The 16,552-nt window shown below is 41.5% G+C and overlaps 1 protein-coding gene across 6 annotated transcripts in view; it reads left to right on the top strand.

Annotated features, from left to right (window-relative positions):
• The first annotated feature begins 2,128 nt into the window (after window positions 1-2,128).
• The window catches only part of kank3 (KN motif and ankyrin repeat domains 3), a 29,101-nt gene continuing 14,677 nt past the window's right edge, over window positions 2,129-16,552 (top strand). For 2 of the 6 annotated variants that reach the window (XM_086224440.1, XM_086224438.1), the window contains exons 1-2: window positions 2,145-2,285; window positions 3,038-3,163. The gene's annotated coding sequence lies outside the window, so the exon portion shown is untranslated. Of the gene's footprint in view, window positions 2,286-3,037; window positions 3,164-16,552 lie in introns of all 6 variants that reach the window. The other 4 variants (XM_086224439.1, XM_086224436.1, XM_086224437.1 and 1 more) reach the window with 3 other exon arrangements.

Here is a 16,552-nt window from a genome sequence, read left to right as displayed (position 1 = left end):
AATAGAATCACATCCAACAACAACCTGCAGGTGGAGGAAACTTCAGGCTCAACTAGTCGCACCCTGATAACCATTTGTGTTGTCATCAGCTGCAACACTGCTCAGGTTGACTGATGACACAGTTGTTCAATAAATAAATTGAACAAACAATGATTTCCACCACTCTTTTCGATGTTAATTCTCTTTATGTTTGTTCCTGTACGAGGTCTATTGTTGGTTCGTTGTTTTATTGGGTTTTAATCTCCCATGGCTGCATATGAGAAATGTAGTTTCTCTTTTTGAAGTCCCGTCGTGTTGTCATCCTCATCGACTTTTCAAAATTGAGATAAAAGATGACAACGTTGTTATATGTTAGTGTTGCTCCTGTAAAAACAACAATAACAACAACAACATTTCTTTTCCAGGCACAAACGTCTGTCAACAAAGACAACAGCGCCCTCAGCTGCTGGAAGACGGAAGTGCATCCTAAGAGGCTGTGAAGTGTTTTTATGTTAAACAAGTTGTGTCTGTCTGAAGCCATGAAACATCTTCAAACTCACGGTGACGGTGAATCTATCAGTTAACCTTTGATAGGATAGTAGATATGGGAGAAACCATAATATGATGCTATAAATTTAGTTAAGATATACAGGCTATAAAATGTAATATAAAATGATTTCTTCTTCTTCTAATAATAATAATAATAATAATAATAATAATAATAATAACAATAACAATAATAATAATAAAATTATTATCATTATTATGTTAGTATGTTGTTTGGCGCCGTTTGACCAGTTTGGTGCAGCTGCCCCGCCTCATTGTCAAAATCTCCGTCTTCATTGGTGGATTCAGCTGTTTGTCACTGATGTCCTTCTCAAATTCGAGAAAGTTGCGCTCGTTCTTCAGGAAGTCAACGAAAACGTAAACATTCTGCCTTCAAAATAAAAGCGGAAAGTGCAACGGGTTACAAAGTATTTCAAAACAAATTTCCCACAGTCCTGTAGTTGTGTTGAGCAATTATGCCAAATATTCTTCACAGAACAGAGATATTTTGTTTAAGACATGATTGTCTTGCGGCGTGCGGCCCACGTCATCCACAAATAATTCTTGTGTTCTTAGAGTCTTAGAGACAGACTGTTTTTGGTCATTAGGTATTTAAATTTGTTACAAAACAAAAACAAAATGGCCAGCAAAGAAAAAACAACTGAAGCTTTTATGTAAGGGATTATTGGGTTTAAGCAACTGTGCTCTCTTCAAGTGTAAAATAGTTGCTTGCGTAAATCACATCAGTGTATTCCAAAATATACTTTTTAAAATGTGCCTGTAAATTTAGAGCAGATGTTTCAGATCAAGGCGGCACGGTGGTGCAGTGGTCATCACTGTGGCCTCACAGCAAGAAGGTTCCGGGTTCAGGTCCCAGCTCCAGCACGGGATCTTTCTGTGTGAGTCTCCATGTTCTCCCTATTCCTGTGTGGGTTCTCTCTGGTACTCCAGCTTCCTCCCACAGTCCAAAGACATCAAGAGGGGACGAGGCTGACTGATACTCTAAATTGACCGTAGGTGTGACTGTGAGTGTGAATGGTTGTCTGTCTCTATGTGTTGGCCCTGCCATGGACTGGTGACCTGCCTTTCGCCCGTAGCTGCTGGGATAGACTCCAGCCCCCCTGCGACCCTTAACAGGAGTGGATGGATGTTTCAGATTAATTATGTTCTGTCAAATTAGTAGAATTAAAAAAAAATATACCAGCATACTAATATTCTTTGGTGACGAGGTAAAAGTTGTTCTCACAGTTTGGCAAATTTTTGGTTGTTCTTGTTGGCAAAGATGTTCAAATTAAAGTTTTCAAAGTAGGTAATGTTAAGATTAAACAATGTTTTGTATGCAAAATGTGTCTTTTCATAGGAACTGATGGGTTGAGATAAAAGTAGTGGAGTGAAAGTGCAAAGTCCCCTAGAATACAACAACAACAGAAACAATAATATCATTCCGTTGCATACAATCCAAATTTATCAAAACAACTGCTAAACTGATGCAAGGTCCAAATAAGAGCGACCTCTCATCACATAATGCAAGCTGGACATCAACTTTGCAAAACGGTCAATCAGCTTGACGTCTTATTTTGAAAGCTCACACCGGAAACACCTTTCTTATTTTATGGAAGTTGTAAACTGAATCATAAGGAAGGGGGGAGGAGGGGGTGGGTGTTTTTTGTTTTTTTTTTCCCTCTCCTCCCCAAACTTTTCTTACCTTCTCGGAAAGTCATGACAAGTTCCAGTGTGACTGGACGGAGACAAGCCAGAAGGTAAGAGACACGCGGGGGATCGATTCTCATCTATCCATCGATCCCCTTATTGATCAACGGATTACATCTAACTGATCGACTTTCCTTACCATGGAACCTCTGAGTGTTTCAGAATAAAACTGTCTTTTCTTGTCAATTCACTAACTGACCTTAACGTCTTCAGGAAAGTTGGTGGACTTTTTCAACGTTGCCAGAATAATACGTCTAACGTGTACTGCACTTTTTTTCCTTTTCCTTTTTTTTTTTTAAACTGCAAATAATGTCTGTTTTTATTTCAAGGGTTATTTAATTATATGTTGTGGAGGTTTCTCTAGATTCTGATCATGAAACTGGCAGATGTTTCATAGTTTCTGATCATAGATGTTGGTGGTCACCCTGGATGTGGAAGCTGTTGTTGACTCTCTCCTAATTCCTCATCAAAGCAAAAGTCACTGCAGATCTTTTTTTTTTTTTTTTTTAAAGTAACATCTAATTGACTCGTTTGGCCCTTTTTTTTGTGAGCCTTTTAAACGCTTTTTCATTCTTTTTCATAAACTCCAATCTTGTCTTCATTACCTCTCTCCCGAGCCTATTAAATCTTTATAAGTCTTCTCAGAATTTGCCCCTGTAAATCAATGCGAGTGAGGTGAGATGGAAATCCCCCCAACACACACACACACACACACACACGCACACACACACCACCTCCATTGTCAGAAGTGCTGAAACCTCTCAACCCCTCCTCTGATTTGTGTCCTGTCTGTTATTAGCAGACTTTCATCGTGTGGCTTTGCTGCCGCTGGTCGTCCTGTTTCAAGGCTTTAGACACGGCGGTGACGTCTGATAGAAACGTTGGTCAGGTTCTACTTCCTGCTGGACCAGGATGCAGCGCAGGTCAGGTCAGGTGGCGGTTTGTTGATTTTAAAATGCTTCAGTCAGAACAGACGATGTTCCCTCACCGTGAATCTTGGGATACATGAACATTAACAGGCCTGATTGATGAGTTTTGACTGTTAAAGGATCTGATGGCAGCGTGTTGGTCTTGGCAGTGAGAAGCCGATTTAAAAATATCACCATCGTATCATCTGCATCGAGAGAAAACACTGTGACTACAACTCTGCCCTGATTGAACGCTATCAAGTCTAATGCTAGACAGGAAGTGATGGTTGCTGTTGAACAAATCCGAGTACAATTATTCAATCCAAGTTTTTTCCTCACTCTAACCGAGACGTTCCAAGAACCCCGAGCCGATCTTTTTCCCAAACCTTATTATTTTCCTTACCCGTAAACACTCAGACACGATGGCGTTTTCCCCGGATGTTAATTCAATCAATTCTGAGTCGCTGCCTTGAGGTGTGTTCGCAGTCAGAGGAGAAACAACAGTGAGGGAGCGTTTGTTTTGGACACCTCAAGACTGCATCTCAGCTGGGTTTATCACACTGTCCCCTCCTATGTGGCGGGCGGTTCACACGCTCCTGTGAAGCAGTTGGGATGAGCAGCATCTTCCGGGCCTGCGTAGTGATGGAGCCTCGTCCTGGATCTTTATGCTGCAGTAATGATACAATATGAAAATAAATGTCCAAGGGACATGATTTTATCCATTTTTTTAACGTGAAATGTTATTCTTTGCAAATTAGTTTCATAAAAAGCGATCAAAGCAGCAAATGGGTACTATTTTTCATCACTGAAGAAGAAAAACGACTGTCGGTGGTTTGTGCAGAGACACAGCAACGATGCCATTGTACCTTTGATTAACCGCTGTTAGTGTTGTGGCGTAGGAAATGTGTCCGGTGATTTCTGAAGCTGCCTGAGTAAACGTTGGAACCGGTGGATGAGTGTGACATCATCAGTCGCACTGGCTTTGTTGACTGACACCTGGATGGTCCTTGAGGTGGAACATTCAGTCTATCAGCCCTCTGCTGGGGTCATGAACTCTAGAGACTGAAATTATTAGATTGTGGTGCTAAAGCTTGAAATGCGTGTTCTTATTAAATTTGTGTTAAGTTCTTAACAACTTTCCGGAGCTCCCTCGGGTGTCTTCCTGCAACTGAACCCCGAGGTTTGACTTACTGCCATTGCTCCCAAAAATAGATGCTGTGTAAGTTAAGTCAGAAGTGTCAGGAGGTCAGCGTCTGATAGAGGGTAATACACATGCTGCTGTCTTTACTTTCTTACCTACTCCTTTCTTGTCTTATGAACTTGCCTTGTTTTTGAGCAAATGGAGGACAGTTGTTTTATTTAAATTGAACTCAGCTGAGCTCGGTGCTCCTGCAGAACACCGCCGCTGATGCACGCATGCCGCTGTTTTCCATTTTTAGCTGTGTTACGAGTGGATTTAATTTTAGCTCCTTGGATTTATCAGTTACCCAAATGTACTGCAGTCACATGATGGAGAGAGCAAAACAGAACTCAGCAGCACCAGCGCAAGAGTTTACTGCAGGAGGAAAGAACGGAGCGGCCTTTTTGTGCAGGTTGTGGGGCTTTGCTGCTCGTGCCAGCAGCGGTGACCAACCTCTGAAATGCTAGATCTACCCAGTCAAACTGGTTGATAAATGAATTTTTAAAAAAAAGGTCAGATTTGCATTTAGGCTGCGAAATCAGGTGTCATCAAATAAATAAAACTCAAGAGTAACACCACCTCAAACATTCTGTAGCTGATTGTTCCAAACTCCATTCGGAAAACAAGCATTTTAACAGATGCTTGTTTGTCATCTTGCAGACAGAACTCACAAAGCTCAAATTGGCACCATGATGCCATTGGCTGGCATTACGTCGATCTTTTTATTTCAATGAACTGAGAGTCACTCCAAGTCGGAAGCAGCAGTCGTCCAGATGCACTTCCCGAAGAGCGGATCTGCCTGTGTGACTCGCATCGTCTCCACCAAGGCAGCAAATAACGTTCACCTTCATCACTGGTTAATCTGCCGATGGTTGTAGCGCTTAATCAATTCTAATCCTAATCTATAAAATATTAAGAAGTGATGGGATTAGATGATTCCTTTGGTCCATCCAACTGTCCAAAACCCAAACGCTCTTTATTTTCTACTAAAAATGACAACAAAGCAGCAAATCTGCTCATGAGTCGTACCAAACGTGTCCACTGGAGAGATTTTCATTGAATCTGGTCAAGATATTCAATTTAGCATTCGTTATGTTTTATTGGAATCAATTCCAATCATTTTAGTAAGAATAAAGTGACCCCCCCCCCCCCCAAAAAAATGAAACATCACTTTGAAATACAAAGCGTCACCTCAAAATCACTCAGTTTTATTGAATTCTTTCTTCTTCTTCTTTTTTACACCAAGCCGTTTCAGGTTATAAGTTATGTTTTAGTGCAGCTGCGCCACAGAAGAATCGGTTTGTCATTAAAGCTCCTAGCTGATTGCGGTCGCAGCAGCAGTTCCAGGAGATCTTTCAAAGCTTCCCGAACGTTCTTTGAAAATCACAGAGGTTTATTTACCTTGCTGAGTTTTTTTTTTTTCTTCTCCTGAAGCAACAATTAGTTTAGAGTGTTAAGCCAACGTGGAACCTGATAGCAGAAGGCTTTCATCATAATTAGCAGGCATCCAGGCTTTGAAAGTGGAAATGGGCACTTTCTTCTTCATGCCAGATTCTCTGATTGTAACAGCTTTTCAAATTACCCCTGAAAGAAGATGGTGAAGAGGAAAAGCTGAGTGAGAGGAGAAAAAAGTTCAAGTCCTCATTTGATTCCTCTTAGTTTCTTCGAGCTGATTACACATTCGAGAATAAGAATAAGAGGAAAAATTCAGAGTCGCCAGGACAGGAAATGCGGAGACGTTTTAATACAGCATCTTATACTGTATGTTGTGTATTTGTTTAACATTGCTTTTTTCTCTGTTCATCTTTGTATCTCATTCTTTTTAAATGCAAAATAGTAAAACAATGACTTTAAATAGTTCCAACTTGAACCTTGTTTTTGTTTTGTTTTTTAACATTTGAACTTGATTTCATCACTGGAGCTGCAGATATTTTGCATTTAACCTCAAGACAACAATTAAAGAGCTTTTATGTCCGTAATTTTCAAGCCAATTACCTACAAATTGAGTTTGAGCTGGATATAAGCTTTTGAATGAATTCAATCACTTGGAATCTTTTCTTCTTATTCTGTCTGACTTTTATTATTGTGGGATCTCAGCAATACTTAATTTTCATTAAATAGATACTTTTATTGTGATCATGAGGAAGTAATGCGTCGTCGTTGTGGGAGAATAATCGTGATGTTTGCCTTTTTAAAACCATAGCAGATGATGATCATCGAGGGGGGTGTACGTCTTGATAATTCCATGTCATCGGACCGCTGTTGTGAGAACTTCATTTATCCAGGGATGTTTGTGCGCCTCCCGACGGCTGGTTGCAAGTCAGTTAGACCTTTTCCCGGTTTAGCTATTGCTTCACATACCAGACGAGCTAGCTGGCATCAAGCCGCATTCCCGTCGCATGCCCGACTTAAATTCAATGTTAAAGAAGAATCGACTCCTTAAACCGACATAACGTAAAGTTTGTGTCTACGTCTGTACAGAAATGTGTTGTTTTGGCTCCAGTACTCACTATAATGGTACCTCCCAACCATGCACGGACTGACTGACTTCAAGATTGAATATCCTACACATGCAGAACAGCAGGCTAATCTGAAACCTAAGTATATACAGTAGTATATAAGTAAAGTCTGTCTTAAAACACTCCTTTCAGAGTAAACCAAGTCCAGTTTTGGTCAGACTAACACAACAGATTAACATTTTCCAAATGTAAGTGTTGGAACAGCTAAAGATTCCACGTTAAAATTCCTATTTAAGTGATATAAATTTAAAGGCACAATCTGTAGCATCTCGTGTTGTTAAGGTACAATGGCGACTTCGTTCATTTAGGCCGATAATTATTTCTCTACAAGAGTATGAATCAATTTAATTCCAACAGTCAATAGTTGGAATGTAAGCAGCCGCTACTATTGTGACGGTATTGAATGGCCGTACGTGACCCCGGCCGCACATACGTTGAGCTAACGAGTAATAAATGGTGAAGTTGTGATCTCAAGATAGCGGCCATCCTCGTTTTCTACTGATAAGAGGTGATTGTGAGCTTAACTGGCTGATTGCTATAATGGAAAACAAAGATAAGGCAAAGGTCGTGTTTGAAAGCTTCCACAGTCAGCCTGGCTCCTTATCTCAGGCTCTGAGGGCCAGCACGCATTCCCTTAATATCACTAATAGTTTGTTAACAATTGAGAGGACAAGGCTGGCCATATTTATGTATTGGTTTTGAGAAGCCGCGCCAGTATTTATTAGTGGTATTGGTGTTTTTCTGAGTGTGTTCTGGTACTGCTGATGAAAAAACCTTTAAGAAAAACAAACAAACGCTACAGTTTCAAGTTTAAAATCGGCATAATAATCAGAATTTCACAGCTGGCATTGTAGTTTGTTGTAAACATTATTCAGACAGCTCGGAACTATTTTCAGCTGCAGATCAACACACATTTTATAACTGATTATTTACAGCAGCAGGACAGTGTGTTGGTGTGTGTGTGTGTGTGTGTGTGTTTGTGTGTGGGGGGGTAATGTATATGAGATTGAGTTAAAATAAACCCCACGTCTCATGTTCATGGTTATAAAGGAACATGCTGTCCTGTGTTTTTCTTTTAGCCCAGGTGAAAGTGCGATGAAGCCATTGTTGGTTTGATTTCCACACATTTCTCTTTGATACTTATGATAACCACTCGACTTGTGAGTTGCTTGGAATCTCTTTTTGTGTCTGGTTATGTGTCCAGACAGCTTCTGACTACAGGACAATAAGATGAATATAAATTTGTATGATTGTCTCTCAATGAGACTCTGTGTCTGCCTCTGTCTCGAGTGCATGAGAAACAGAATGAAAAGCACAAGGCTAAAAATACCCGCCTCCTCTTAAGTACTGGCAGGGCTTCAGAGGCGCTAATCTGCGCTTTAACATCTTGGTGGGGAAACACCAAACCAACCAAACACTGCAACACTTTGGTTGCAATTTGTTTATTCTTTCAGACACTTTGGCGAGCAACTTTCTCTTCATCTTAAGGTTGTAATAATTATTCCTAAAAGGCTTTTTGGCTGGTAAAATGTTTTTGAGATGGACCAAACCACTGTGGGCCACTGAACGCCAAAAAGGTCGGACTCCTGCTCTGCCAAACTTACCGCTTCTCTCTGGAAGACTCAAACTGTAACTGCTTTTGGAAACCTGCATGGCACAAAGGCTTGAGCCCTATTCTCATTTTGGGTTTTATTTTGACACTGAGAATACCTCCTCCTGCAGCTTCAGGTTATATGCAAACACTCCGGATCTCTCTCACTGTTTATGCATTTAAATCTGATGCCTGATAGACGTCACTGAGGGTAAAGTGAGCCTGACACTTTGAACTTCACTTTCGAACTCTAAACAAGGACTTGGTTTCTTAATTCCTGTGGGGGGGGGGGGGGGGGGGGGGTACACAGAGATCAACTCTGTTCGTTGGCTCATAATGGCAGAAATGTTGTGTTTAACTCAGAGGTGCTTGTGGAAAAGAACCCCTGCCCTATGAAGTCATTTAAGAAGGCAGAATCAGGCACCAACACTGCCACGTTCTCTTCCCACTGCAGCCACACTTGCTGACAAATGCAAATCCAAAACAGTTAAGCATTCTTTTAATAGCAGGTTTTATCCCCATTTATCCTGTTCTGCTAGTTCTTCTCCCTATTCTTCTGCTCTGGTGCTGCTGTTGAACTCTTGATTCTTTCATCATGTGTCCATCCATAGCTGCGCTGTTATATAAATCACATTCAAAAGTCCTGAAGCAACATGATGCGGCATTTCTTGCTCCAACCAACAGTTTGAATGTATTTTTCATGGTGGCATCATTTTGAATGGTACCTCTTTCATTCCTCCTCTGAGCTACGAACGTTGAAGCTACGAACTGGACTTGAATCTCCTGCTAGCTTGTAGTGCTGCGCCCGGGTACGAGAAGCTAGCTCGGAATTCATGGTGGAGGAGAAAAAAAAAGACTAAAGACTTTTTTTTGAGGCGGGAGTAAAGGAGAGAAAAACTAATCCTTATTTAACTCCTAGTTACTCAGTCTCTGTCAAACTAGCTGTCTGCATTTGGTGACAATGGTTGCGGGTCCAGATTGGCGGTTACAGAAATGAGATCAGTCCTGAGCATGAAGAATGTCACAGTAGAAACTCAAGTATGGGCACCAGATAAGTTTTTATTGTAAAAATTAGTTTTTCTCTTCAAATCCTGTTACAATAGTGCAGTACTCTACTAATTCTAATATTGGCAGATTTGATGAATGAGCTTCCTGTATTTGACCACATGAACCGTTTAATGTAGCAAACCTACATAATGTTGCTGTAAAGGAACCCCCGCCATGGCTCAGTACTCATAAAACAAATCCAGCACCTCAGTGTGAAACCAACGCCAAATTAAGAGGTGCTGCTTAATTTACAAAGTAAATATGAAGCAAATGACACAAAAATTCCAGAGAGGGGGCGCGACTTGATGAAGCATAACTCAGAATCTTCCTGACTTTGCGTCAGGCATATACAGAGATGAACAGGTGAGACTGAAGGGAAGGAATAGTGGGATGAAGTTGAGTTTCTGGTGAGGTCAGGAACATAAACACTCCCACACAGACGGTCAGTGCGTCACTCAAAGCTCACACACACTTAACACGATGTTGGTACACCAGCGACTTCACGACAGCCCTCAGACAAAACCAAAGTAACTGTTTCATTTCTATCACAGTGGAATTTCTACTGATTCCTTTAAATGAGGATATTGAGGAAAATACAACTGAGACGGCGAAAGAGAAAGTGATAAAATGTATGGATAGAATAAATGCAGTAATTGCAGTAACAGACAAGCTGCCTCCTTTTCAATTTGGATAAATCATCTAGCAGGAGTCGAGTGCACAGCAGTTATGTTCAATTAAGTTTGTTATGCCTGGCAGACATGAAACTGCGTCTGAGCGCAACAGCAGGAGCAACAATCAGATCCGAGCTGATTCAGAGCTCCGTGTTTGTGAGTCCACAAACGTATATTTTCCACTGGAGCCGAGAGCATCTCCAAGGTGACGACGGTGTGTCTTCTCAGGATTTTCACAAGCCTGCAGAGGCATTTCAAAGAGTTTCCAAAGACCTTCGCACATCAGCTGCCTTGTCATTACCTCCATCAAAGAGATGCTGAGCTGGTATAATTTCTACCAGGAAACAACGTGATAATAGATGCATATTTCTGTTGTTTCTGGGCAGCCAACAGCAGCGTCTAGCATCTGGTGTCATTCTGTAGTTAAACATCTGGAGACTCCGGTTGCTACTGTTGTGAAGGAGACAAATAGGTCAAGGTCTTCCTATAAACACAACTCTGTGAACCAGATATCTGGGTCAGCTTACGCTGGTTTACTTTTGTTATTTGCTCAGCTTGAAAACACAAAGAGCTGAGGTGATTAGAGAGAAAGGAAATGAGAGAGGGAGAGAGAGAGAGAGAGAGGGAGGGAGGGCGGGCTACAGTCAATATGGAAAAGCAGTCGGGAGAAAAAAGGCTGCTAAGCCAAATAGATTTTTTAGTTTCTACAAAGATTCAGTTTATGTTGGAGAAGGAGGCCTGGGGAGTTTGTGTCTCACCACAGATGGAAAACAAGGTATGTTTGGTCCGAAATGCCACGTGACATCAGAGCTGGAAACTGGCTAATTGGGGAGAACTCGATTTGTGAGCCTGCTTTGTTTCAGGGAGGGGCCGACAGGCATGGGACCTCCTCAGCTGGCTGACTGGATGTTGCTGTCGGGGTATAAATCTTGTCCAGCTCAAAGCTTTCTGAGCTGTAAACAGATGCCAACTTCATTGTTTCCAAAAAGAAACATATAATGTTGCTTTTCCAAGAATCCATTCATGTCTTGTCAGGTTTTAGGTTCTGTGGTTATAGCTGTCTGAGTTTGAAGCTGCTTGAAAAACCACAATCCTGCTTTCTCAACAGATGCAGGGAGTTGTTACTGGATCCCACCTCACACTTGAGGAGAAAATCCTTTCCTTTTTGGCAATTTAAGATTAATTTTAAAAGGATATTAAATGTTATGATTCTTTTAGTTTGCGGTGTTTTTCTCCTGACACGTAACTATTTCAATACACACAAGTAAGAGTCTTGAAAAGACCTGAACTTGGCTTTGTCAATGAAACGATGACGGACGATTGTAGACACGTCATCAAGGGTGATAATATGATTGCTCCCAAATGTCGTTGAGTCAGAAATTTAGAGAAGATGCGAATAATAATTCATTAAAAAGAACACGTCGACTTGAAATCTTTCGCCTTTTAAATCAGTCAATAAATGACTAGTAATTATTGATAGTCTGAGAAAAAAATATTTTCAAGATCAAATTTTTAATGGGTGACTTTGGCTTTTTCTGATGCTCCTATTCCAGCAACCATAAGCGTATTATTAATGTCTAAATTACCAAAATGATTAACCAAAACTTAGTTGCATCCCTCTAAAGACTAAACATTCCCCCGCATTGAGACGTCCGTGCTGAGGATTCAGGTTTTGCACAATGATCCACTCATCTCTGATTTGCTTAGGAATTTAAATAGATGCGGCGCTGTTCTCAGGTCAGCTGTCGGGACAAAAAAAAAATCAACCAGTCAGGACTTTTGTCAGTGAGATTGTTGCATAATTGGATTGAGAATGAAATCCTTCCTTCATAGCTGCTAACACCAAGCCACATCCCTGAACGACAGCGCACGGATGGCAGGGGAACGACTCTCGAGGCTGGTTATTGTCCCGGTACGGCCGTGTTTCTTCAGACGTGAGGAATATTCACCGCCACAGCTGCAGCATCCGCTCACATGCCACTGATTGGGTTGGGCAAAGCAATGAATTCAAACCCCTTATTGAAGTAGACTGAGGTTGAGGCACGAAGTGCTTCATCATGCAACATTTCAAATGAAGACTGAGGAGTTGTGACACCCGAGGCAGCTCAGAGCAGGATTTGGCTTATGAAATATCACTGGATGTCAGCATGTGTTGACGTCTTCCTCCTTTTATCCTCCATGTGAAGCTTCATGTGAGTCCAACCAGCTGCTTCAGAGGCTCACATCTTAACTCCGACTAACCGTCAGACTTCCCCAGCCACTTGATTGAATTCACACAGTGACATTTTGAACCAGGAGAGAGCGCAGGGGCTCTGGTATGGAGAGAAACAACGAGGCCTCACAAAACTTTTAGAAAACGGCGTCGCCACCAAAGAGGCATAATGCTTCATTGTGGAGGCTGAATGTGCTCGATTGTGCTTGTTGGAGGAGCTGGAAGGAAGAGGGAGGGGAGACAAGACGCATGTGATGTTTGAAGTCAACCTGACTTCTGGTTCAAATTGATTTCTTCTGGGTACAGTGGGATACACAAGATGCTGGCAATGTGACGCCAGAGTGTGATTGATGTGGAGGGAGGAAATGGCTGCATAAGAACTGTAAATAGACTGAAATGACAGAGGTTTATGGTGCGTGTGAGCCTCGCCGCCCACAAAACACTGGAATCCTCGCCAGAAGTGATAACAAGTTATCTAACCTCAGAGCGATACATCATGTGATATCACCCCCTGCTCTGCTGTTAGTGGCTTCAACATGATGTGTGTGTGTGTGTGTTCATGTCACACTGCTTCTATTTGTTCAGTGCTCAGCTTTTGCTTGTCTTCTCTCCAGTGTTTTCCTGCTGCCTTCAGGAAGCAGCTTTCAGGACGGCTCGATGGGTTTCCTGCCACCCTCCTCCTCCTCGTACCACCCCCAGTTCCTACTGGGAGACAATGGGAGGTCTCCCGCTAGGGCATGGAGGGTTTGTGGCGATGAGGAGGATTTATTGGGGGAGTAGCGTTGACTTCCCTTCAGTAAATAGAGATTCAGCAGCAGCAGAGAGGCCTTGTGAAGCGTGAATTTGCGTCTGTTTGCTCGAGACATTCATGCAGCCTCCGTATTTTTGAGCTCGTCACCTCTACTGGGGATTAACTCAGGAATTATCTTGGTTTAAGAGTATTTGTGATGGCGGTGAAAGGTTACAAAAACATTTGAACTGAGGTGCTGTTTCCTTTCTCAGAAAACAAGTTCAAAATTAGTTTGTTCTTGACCCTGCGAAGAACAACATCCTTCATGTGATTGTCCTGAGCTTCTCAAGCATGTGACATCTTTCGGTTTTTATTCTCTCAATTTCTTTCTTGACCTTTTTAAGAGGAAGTTAAAGCTCCTTTACTAGCAGTTTGTCATTTGACCAAAATTCCAACAGCTGAATGATCTGTTTTTGATGGGAGGCCTAATTGGTAGAAAGTTTAAAGTCCAAGAAATTAATGAATAAGAAAAATTTAACATGTTAGGAATTACAGTTTTCTTTCAACTGAGTACACGATTCATCCAATGCCAGATATAAATGATGAGTAATTCTCAATGAGCTGGGAAGCGTCATTCTCCACTGTTTCTTTCTCGATGCTTCAGCTCAATAATTGCAAAAAAAAAAACAAAAAAAAATGAGTTAAGCCCGCAAACGCTTCAGTCAGGATCAGAAATGAGAGTGAAAGCCCTCTGCAGTAAGTGTTTGTGAGCATGTGTGGAATGTATCAAAGGGTGGAGGCCTGTGTTTGCATGGTGTCTCTCTTCTCTATGTGTCTCTCTGTGTGTCCAGATTTCTCAATGGGGGGTTTTCTCATGTAAAACAGTCGGATAGTTAAAGATGCTGTCAGTGAGGAGGGAGGATGTTGGCTTTTCCTCCCTCTTTCCCTCCTCTCTCTCTCTCTGTCTCTCTCTCTCTCTCTATGTCTCTCTGGCTTCTCTTTTTGGGAAAAGGGTGGTGGTGGAGATGAGGTCACAGTTTCAAAACATGCCCGAACCTCCAACCAGCACATTTTGTCTCCATGAAAGTGTCCCATATTTCTCTGAGACAACATGAGACTTCTCCACTCATCACATGTTCCTACTCTGCCTGAAGGGAAAAACTCGACCAACACCAAGTACTGATCCTGTATTTGAGTTGTCAGTGCTACATTTCTGGTCAGTGGAGTTCTCATCTGAAGGGTTTAATGTGTGAATTAGAATCCCAGTTGCTCATAAATCCGCTCGCAGTAACCCAGCACTCATGAGATCCAGACCACGACTGTCATTCAGTGACACATCAATCAAACAAACTGCAGCTCCCATCATTTGGATACTGTGTCTTCTTGGCCGTATTTTTTTAGAATATTACAATTAACTGTGCAACTTTCTCACCGACGGATGCTAGTTTTTAATTTGCCAGAAGTTTAAGTTTTCATGAAACAGAAAAGGTCTGAGAATATTGATGTCGTGATGTTTTTTTTTACATTTTAACATTAAAGAGCTTCTGATGAGTAAACTCTTGAGTTTACTCACATATTGCAACTGATTTACTAAAAAAGACTCAGTTCACCATAGCCCAATGACCAAAATATTACATAACTTTGATAAACAATGATAAATTAGATTCACATTTTCGCCGATAACGCTGCTAAATGTGCAATGTTTGGAATATGCATCGTAACCGTATCACAAAAGTCATGTTCATCCAGTTTGTCTCCATTGAAACGTGGAAGTCAAACGCTGTCTGACATCAGTCTGAGGAACAATGTAGTTTTTGTCCGTGACCAGATCCAGTTTTTTTTTTTTTGAATGTCTCCATTTGGCACTTGTGCTTGGTGAAACTACTCTTCCCTCCTTTGCATATGAGCACCGAATGAACTACAAAATACATTTTTTTTAATAGAACTCTTGATTAAACACAATGAAGCATTTTTTTAAAAATTGCTTTTACCAATGAGGGCAGATACTGATGTTCAGCTTTTGTCCTCTAACATTTCAAACTATTTCAAGTGAAATTATTTGTGCTGCCCTCTTGACCTGGGCTCTCTGGAAGGATGAATAAATAACGCTGCCAAATTAAAGCGGTATACCTGCAGTCTTTTGAATGAGAGTACATTTGTGCTCTTTATGCTGGTTTTAAAGTGGTGTATTGAGAGTTTTTGTGTGTGTGTGTGTGTGTGTGTGTGTGTGTGTGTGTGTGTGTGTGTTTTATTTGTATGATAGTATTTTCCTGACCTGTGCTTCCCAGCTGTCACTGAAGTTGGCAAACAATTGTGTTTATACAGTCTGTGTGTTATTTTACACCGTCTTTCCTGGTCAGGGGTGTAAAGTGAAGGAATGCATCTTCGCTTTGCAGTCTGTAATTTGCTGTCTGTCATCAAATCAGAGAAAAACTGCAAACGCTTGAGAGGAACTGAGGGAAGTGTGTGTGTGTGTGTGTGTGTGTGTGTGTGTGGAGAGAGAGAGAGAGAGAGGTAAGAGAGAAACCAGAGTCATGTGAGGAGGAGGAGGAGGAGGGTATGTACTGTAGGTAAAGGAGGGGTGGAGAAATTTTTTGTTAATGAAGGACATTAAAAGAAAAGCAAAAGGAAAAAAAAGTACAAGTTTGGAAAAGATGTGTCACTGTGCTTTCACTGTGTTGCTTTGATAGAGTTTTTGACTCGATGTAGACTTCCTTGATTAATGGATCAGCGACTACACCAGAGTGCCACTTGTTGAACCCGTCTTTCTCTTTAGTTGCTTTCCCTCATTTTTGCCTTTCAACATCCTTCAAATTTTAGTGTTTACATGAAGAAGATTTATCTTCAGGTTTACAAGATTATTTGAATGTTATGTAAATCTTAGCCACGCTGCTGTCAGGTCCTCTCACCCGATATTAAAGTAACAGAGATGCACAGAAATACATTCCTGCAAACTGCACTGCATTTCTCATCTGATTTGTTGTGATATCTGCAAACTGTTGGGAGAATGACGTCACCATGCATGTTTTTCTGGTCGAAGCAGAATAGAAAGTGCTTCCTTGAAGTGTTACCGCCATCCAAAAATGAAGTAGACGGTGTCTCTGATGCAGCCATCAATGTGTCTGGGTGCCAGTAATGACATCACATTGAAATCGCAGTGGTACATGTGTTTGTTTAAGCTCCAGGACGCACGTCGATAGAAACCACATCACTGCTCTACTGGAGGTGTAATCAGACCGTGTGGTGACAAACTAATTTAAAATCAACTGGACTTCAGATGCGACATTAGCAGTGAGACACAATGATCTCAGGTAGAAGAATTATTGATGTGACTTTGGTTTGGACCAAAGTAAACTCTCAGGTGAGGTTCCCCCATCATGTTTGGGCCAGGCGGCGAAGGTCATGTGCTCCAAGAGAGAATAAACAGACGGACTCAGTGAGGAGAAACAGAGCAACGGC

This window comes from Aulostomus chinensis, chromosome 14 (genome assembly GCF_037954235.1).
Source record: "Aulostomus chinensis isolate RoL2024-O1b breed Wild chromosome 14, RoL_Achi_v1.0, whole genome shotgun sequence".
Taxonomy (NCBI): Eukaryota; Metazoa; Chordata; class Actinopteri; order Syngnathiformes; family Aulostomidae; genus Aulostomus; species Aulostomus chinensis.
This window is presented reverse-complemented; position numbering and strand designations above follow the sequence as displayed.